At 51.8% G+C, this 7,410-nt stretch overlaps 1 protein-coding gene across 2 annotated transcripts in view; it reads right to left on the bottom strand.

The window, feature by feature from the left end:
* The window catches only part of ZNF592 (zinc finger protein 592), a 55,645-nt gene extending 50,378 nt beyond the window's left edge, over positions 1–5,267 (bottom strand). Inside the window, exon 1 of one of the 2 annotated variants that reach the window (XM_017502289.2) lies at positions 5,167–5,267. The gene's annotated coding sequence lies outside the window, so the exon portion shown is untranslated. The remainder of the gene's footprint in view (positions 1–5,166) is intronic. The other variant, XM_017502291.2, reaches the window with a different exon arrangement.
* Between the last annotated feature and the right edge of the window lie 2,143 nt (positions 5,268–7,410).

The following is a 7,410-nucleotide window of genomic DNA, read 5'->3' as shown; positions in this document are numbered from 1 at the left end:
AAAAAAAAAAAAAAAGAAAGAAAAGTTAAGTTTAAACAAACTTAAATATAAAGATAGCGATAAAGCCAGGCATGGTGGCTCACACCTGTAATCACAGCACTTTAGGAGGCCAAGGTGGGCAGTTCACTTGAGGTTAGGAATTCAAGACCAGCCTGGCCAACATGGTGAAACCCCGTCTCTACTAAAAATACAAAAATTAGCGGTGCGTGGTGGCGCACGCCTGTCGTCCCAGCTACTCGGGAGGCTGAGGCAGGAGAACCGTTTGAACCCAGGAGGTAGAGACTGCAGTGAGCCAAGATGGCACCACTGTACCCCAGCCTGGGTGACAGAGGGAGACTCCATCTCAAAAATAAAATAATAAAATAAAATAAACAAAATAAAAATAAAAGCTCACCATGATCTGGCTGAGTTGAGAGTGGGAATTATTTTCTTTTCTGTCTCCAACATGTAGGGAAAATAAAGATCCTAAACCAGTGTCTCCTTCACATGCTGCCAAAAGCCCCCTACCCCTCCAAGAGTTCACAGACCTCTGTTCCCAGAACAACTTCCAATGTATCTGCCCACAACCACTGCTAGCCACAAATTTACCCACACTACTTAGCATCTGCATACCTTCTCCATTAACCTAATTCTATGGAATGCTATTTTCTGATATGTTATTTCTGTATTCTCCCCCTTCCTTTAGTTTCACAAACACAGGATCCCACATAAACAATACAGGATCGTTCATTCTATCAATTAATAATCATTGCTGACTACAGTGAAGAGTGCTTGAGGAAAGATTATGTTAACAGAAAGGGTTCATTTTCATGGAGCCTGAGAAAAACAAACAGGAATTGAGGAGCAAGTATTTGCTAGCATGTCCCAGCCCTGGCCAGAAAGCGGGGAGCAATGGCCAGAGGACAGAAACATCTGTCACTCTGCAGTTTCATTTCTCATGGTCAGCTAATATCCTAAGTTTATTCATGAGTCTCTTCCAAGTTTGGTTAGTGAGTCAGTCTCCCTGGACCCAATCAGCTCTGAGTACCCTATAAAACTAAATTTCTGGTCTATAAAGCAGAGAACCAGATCCTGAAGCAATGCTGCCCCCCAAATAAAGCTGCCCCATGATAACATCTATCTCCACTCTCTAACTGCAACACCTGTCATGGATGTGTCTGATGTATCTAACACTCTCTGGTAGCTCCCCAAGGCTTACGGAATAAAATCCAAACTCCTCGACCTGCCTTTCACAGCCCCAACTTAGCTTTCCAGCCTCATCCCCAAACAATGGGGGATACCATGGCCCCGTGCTTTCATACCTATAACTCTCTCTATCTAGAATGTTCTTTGCTTAATCTTATTTGCCTGTAAAACTTCTATTATTCCTCCAAAGTCCAGTTCAAAAGTCACCTGCTCCCTGAAGCCTTTCCTATTTACCCAGGCATTTCATTCACATTGTTTCAAACAGCTCTTTAACCACAACTGTGCCAGAGAACTTAAGTACACTGTAACTTATCCTTTAAAATATCTGAGCTCCACTGGATACTCGGAGCTCCTGGAAGAAACTCACTGTGTATCCCACAAGTCCTTATACAGTGTCAAGCATGAAATGGGAGCTTGATGTTGAATGATTGATCACATGGAACATGGCAGTAAGTTATTAACAGAAGATGAGAGGGGAAAAAATTACACAAAATTCAAGAAATAAATTATCTATATATTTAATCTCATTCAAAATAACCACAATATGACTGAGACACAACGTGGATATTTCAAGCATTTAAATAATAAAACCAATAGCCTGTCTGGTGGCTCACACCTGCAATCCCAGCACTTTGGGAGGTGGAGGCGGGAAGATCACTTGAGGCCAGGAGTTCAAGGCCAGCCTGGGCAGCATAGTAAGGCAATGTCTCTAGGGGTGGGAGGGTGTGTGTGTGTGTGTGTGTGTGTGTGTGTGTGTGTGTGTGTGTGTTTGAAATAAAATCTCGCTCTGTCACCCAGGCTGGAGTGCAGTTGCTCAATCTCGGCTCACTGCAACCTTCACCTCGCAGGTTCAAGCAATTCTCCTGCCTCTGCCTCCTGAGTCGCTGGGACTACAAGCGCATGCCACCATGCCCAGCTAATTTTTGTATTTTTAGCAGAGATGGGGTTTCACCACGTTGGCCAGGCTGGTCTCGAACTCCTGACCTCTGGTGATCCACCTGTCTTAGCCTCCCAAAGTGCTGGGATTGTGAGCCACCACACGCAGCTTGTCTCTAGTTTTAAAAAAAAAGTGCAATAAAAAATTTTAAAACAATAATAATAATAAAAGCAACTAACATTTGAACCCAGTGCTAAACTGTTTACATGACTTAATCTGTACAACAACTGTATCAGGTAGGGACTTTTATCTACATTTAAGATGAGGAAACTGTGGCACAAGATAACTCAAGATCATTTGGTTAGCAAGTGACAGAAGCAAAATGCAAACTTCAGTGGTCTGGCTCCAGAGCCAGCGGGCTCTGAATTCAGGCAGGCGTGCTTTGAATCCAGGCTATGTTACAAATGTGGCTTTGAATAAGTCATCTACCTGCTCTGCGTTTATTTCTTTATAAAATTGATATGATAACCTCTCTCTCTTAGGGTGTAGAGAGGACTAAGTTAAATATAAGAATGTATGCAGAAGTCTTTAAAATTGGTTCTCCCACCTGGCAGGTACTCCATAAATGCCGATTCATTTTTCCCTTCCTTTCCTAAAAGCTGGATGAAGCAGACACACAGAGGCAAAGGATCTCCCTCAGACTGCTTGAGACTTTTCCAAACAGATCAGGTAGTTAAGCCACTCAACCCAGAAAGCCTAGCCTAACCTGCTTATCTCAAAAGTCCATTCCCTGGGCAGGGGCTAGAGACCTTTTAAAATGTAAATGTCATGTCATTCCCTTAAACCCTTCAAAGGTTCCTAATTACACTGGAGATACAAACCAAACTGAGGAGGCAGGCATTCTGCCCCCAAGGCCCCAGTGCTCTAACTTGGCCCTGTCTCCAAACTAATCTCCCCTCTCCCTTTACCCCTCCTGCCCCAGAGGCCTCTTTCACTTCCTCCTTGTACAGTCTGCTCCACACATGGTTAACTCTTAACCCTCCTTCAGTCCTTAGCCTAAACATCACTTTCTCAGGGAAGCCTTCCTTGAGCCCCCAACTCAAATTTTCTTACCCCTCTCTTCATCTTTCTTTCCTTATAGTTTACCACTTCCTTCAAAGTTTTACTCAAAAGACAACTTCTTAGGAAGCCTTCCCAGGACACCCTAATAATACAAATTCAACTACCACCCAATACCTCAGATTCTCCCTCCCTGCTTCCTTTTTCTGCTTAGCATTTCACACTTTTTAACACACTATATTTTTGTTACATATTTTATTTACTGTCTTCTCCCCCACTCCCATGAAAGCACCACAAGGGCAGTCATTTTTGCTTTCTTTGTTCACTGCATCTTGAACAATGCCTAACACATATCTGTTGACAAATATTTGTTGTTGAATAAATTTTCAAGACTATTTATTTATGTATTTATTTTGAGATGGAGTCTCACTCTGTAGTCCAAGTTAGAGTGCGGTGGCACGATCTCAGGTCACTGCAACCTCCACCTCCCGGGTTCAAGCGATTCTCATGTCTCAGCCTCCCAAGTAGCTGGGATTACAGGCATGCGCCACCACGTCCGGCTAATTTTGTATTTTTTTTTAGTAGAGACGGGGTTGGTCAGTCTGGTCTCCAACTCCTGATCTCAGGTGATTAACCCGCCTTGGCCTCCCAAAGTTTTGGGATTACAGGTGCAAGCCACCGCACCCAGCCAAGATTATTTATTATTAGACTTTCCCAATAGGCTAAGAACTAACATGGGGTCTTCTTGGCTTACCACTCTACTCCCAACACCTAGCTCGGTATCCGGCACATAGTAAGTGCTCAGTAAAAATCGAATTAATGAATCAAAGCCACAAGCCACAACTAGTTGAAAAATTGGAAAATGATCAAAATGGATGCACTAGCACCACACTTCTGCCTCTTTCACTGTGTAATATAACAGTGAGGTTGAGGAAACAAACCACTGAAAACCCACCAAGCATCCACTAGGCCAGGAATCTGTCTGTCCACATCCTCCACACTCTGCCATACTGTGCACCACACTGCACCCGGGACAGAAGCACCCTACAGGCCCTCCATAAACACAGGGCTGAACTCAAGTGGGCAAACCGTAAGCCAAATACCATCTGACCCCCCAAGTCCCACTATTCTACTGCCAGTCCTATTCTAGACTAGTCCTGGATGCCAAACACGCTTCCCTGCGTGGGCTTGTGGACTTATTCCAATCCAGGACCTTTAATGCCACCTTCCAATGCCACCTTTGGCCTACTCAAAAAAATGGTTTAAAATCCCTAAACAGCTTCAATAATCCTGCGGTTCTCAGGATCAGGAACACCTAAGGTCATACGGACCCCTCCCCCTCACAAACGCTGATCCAAGACCAGGAGGCCATCTGTCCAGCAGACGCTACCCTGTCCTCCCTCAGGTCACACTGAGCCTCCCGCCAACCCCCTCGTTGGCAGGAAGAGCCCCTGCAGAGTGACAATTTTCACCCTGATCAACAGGCCTGGTCACCCCTGAGGACCCCAACTCTGGAGCAGAAATACCTCTCTGCTCCGGGAGAAACCTTCCCCAGGGTCACAACTTGGGCGCAGGGGAGGGGAGGGCTGAGCGGCGCCAAAGAGTGTCGTTCCCCGAAGTGTCTGTGCCGTGACGGCGACAGCTCTTCGGCCGGCGGGGACGGTCGGGCTGACAGGCCGTCCCAGTGGGAGAAAGTGGCACCGTTATCCATGCCCGGGCGGTGGGCCGCGGGCCGTCGCCGAGGGCGGCCGCACGTCCCGCCCAGCGCGGAGAGGACAGCAGCGTGCCCGGCCTGCCGAGGAGCGGCGGTCGCAGCGGCGGAAGGGGCCGGCGCCCGACGGCCGGGGGCGGGCTGGGGTGGCGGCCCGGGCCCGCCAGGCGGCGGTCGGGGGAAGTGGCTGCCGCCTCTGGCGGCGGGCAGGGTCCGCCAGGCTGCAGGGCCAGGCCGCGGCTCGGGCTCGGTCCCGGCTCCGCTCCTCCCGGGCCAGGGTGGGGCTGTCCCGACCCGCACGCCCCGCCCGGCCCGGCCCGCGGGGGGCGCTTACCTGGCGGCGGCGGCGGCGACTGCAGGCCCGGGTCTCGGCCGCGCGCGTCCCCAGCGCCGGCTGCGGGAGCCACAACATGGCGACGGCGGTGGCGGGCGGGGCTGCGGCTCCGGGGGCGGAGCGGGGGCGGGAGCCGGCCTGGCGGCGGGACCTGGCTGGGGCTGCCGGGGGGCAGTGGGGGGGCAGGCGGAAGGCGACTGGGACCTGGGCACCGGCCCAGGGCGGTGCGGTTGAGGGGCTGCCCCGGCCTGGGCCCGGCCTCCCGCCTCCCGCCCGAGGCGGGCTGCGCGGCGCAGGCCCGGCGACAGCGGCGGCGGCGGCGGCGGCGGCGGCGGCGGCGGCGGCGGCGGCGGCGGGTAGGGCGGGGCGGGACGGGGCGGGACGGGGCGGGGCGGGGACGGCGCGGCGCAGGGCTGGACCCCAGACCCCGGCCGGCCTCCTCCCCGCTCCAGTCCCCGCCACGCCCGCCAGCACCCTGCGCGGTCGGGCAGACAGCCGCTCCCTGCGACCTGGGCCTCTTGTCCTCTGACGCGCCTCAGGGCAGGGGCCGAGGCCGCCCACTAGAGGGACAGGATCTGCCTACGCAGCTGTCTCGCGCGGCGGGAACCCGGGACCCGGGACCCGGGACTGCGTCCTCTTCCCTGAAACCCGGCGCGTAGTGGGGCCTGGTCGAGGCTGTTAAGTGAAAGGAAGCAGGGGTGGCGTGGGCCTGGCGCTCAGGTGCGCCCTAAATGTTTGATCATTGCTGGCTGCAAGGACGTTCGCGCAGGCTTGGAGGTGCGGGGCACGCTGACATGTTGCCTCTGGGGTAACCCAGGGACGCGCGGCAGAGTTGGAGGACTAGCGACGGGTGCCGCAAGAGGTAGACTGGGAGATCTCTCAGGGTTCCTGGGGGAGCGACGACTGTGCAGGGTGAGAACTCAGAGTTTGGCAGAAGGCCAGGAGGGTGACCAGCAGGACCTTCCAAGAACCTGGCGTACCTGGAAACTGGGTTCGCAGCATTAAGGCTGCAGCAAAGTCAGGGTGTGGGAAGTCGGAGATGAGGCCCTGGTGACTGGCAGTGAGCACACACTGCTAACCGTGGAGAAATTCCTTCTCCAGGAAAGATATGCCAATTTGCAAGAGGGCTGGAACGAACATGCAGACGGGGCCTGCTGTGCACCAGGCAGGGAACTGAGTTGAAAGCTTGGGTAAGGAGTGTGTTAGCGATGAAGCAATTAAGTCAATAAAGAGTGATTATTCCGAAAGCTTGGCAGTGGGAAGGAGAGAAAAGTAGGCCTGGAGCTCACGACAGTACCAAGAGTAAAGGAAAAGCTGGGTCCTATTGTAGAAGCTGAAATAAAAGCATCTCTTAATCCCAGGAGTTTGAGTTCAGCCTGGGCAACATAGGGAGACCCTCCCTCTCTGCAAGCGAGTAAAGGGAAAAGTTGATTTTTTTTTTCTTGAATAAAGAGGTTTTTTTGTTTGTTTGTTTTTCTTGAGACAGAGTTTCGCTCTTGTAGCCCAGGCTGGAGTGCAATGGCACGGTCTTGGCTTACTGCAACCTCTGCCTCCAGGGTTCAAGCGATTCTCCGGGCTCAGCTTCCCAAGGAGCTGGAATTATAGGTGCCCGTCACCATGCCCAGCTATTTTTTTGTATTATTAGTAGAGACGGGATTTCACCATGCTGGCCAGGCTGATCTCGAACTCCTGACCTCAAGTGATCCGCCCGCTTCACCCTCCCAAAGTGCCAGGATTTCAGGCGTGAGCCATCGTGTCATGCCGAAAAGTTGATTTTGAGACAGTCTCACTCTGTTGCCCAGGCTGGAGTGCTGACATGATCTCGGCTCACTGCAACCTCCTCCTCCTCCCGGGTTCAAGCGATTCTCCTGCCTCAGCCTCCCGAGCAGCTGGGATTACAGGCGCCGGCCACCAAACTGGCTAATTTTTTATTTATTATTTATTTTTATTTTTATTTTTATTTTTTTGAGACGGAGTTTCACTCCGGTTACAGGGATTGGAGTGCAATGGCAGAATCTCGGCTGACTGCAACCTCCGCCTCCTGGGTTCAAGCGATTCTCCTGCCTCAGTCTCCAGAGTAGCTGGCATGCTCCACCATGCCCAGCTAGTTTTGTATTTTCAGTAGAGATGGGGTTTCTCCATACTGGTCAGGCTGGTCTTGAACTCCTGAAGTCAGGTAATCCACCAGCCTTGGGATTACAGGCATGAGCCACCACAGATGGCCTGTGATTTTTTTTTCTTTTT

Source organism: Cebus imitator, unplaced genomic scaffold (assembly GCF_001604975.1).
Source record: "Cebus imitator isolate Cc_AM_T3 unplaced genomic scaffold, Cebus_imitator-1.0 Scaffold295, whole genome shotgun sequence".
In the NCBI taxonomy this organism is placed as follows: domain Eukaryota; kingdom Metazoa; phylum Chordata; class Mammalia; order Primates; family Cebidae; genus Cebus; species Cebus imitator.
This window is presented reverse-complemented; position numbering and strand designations above follow the sequence as displayed.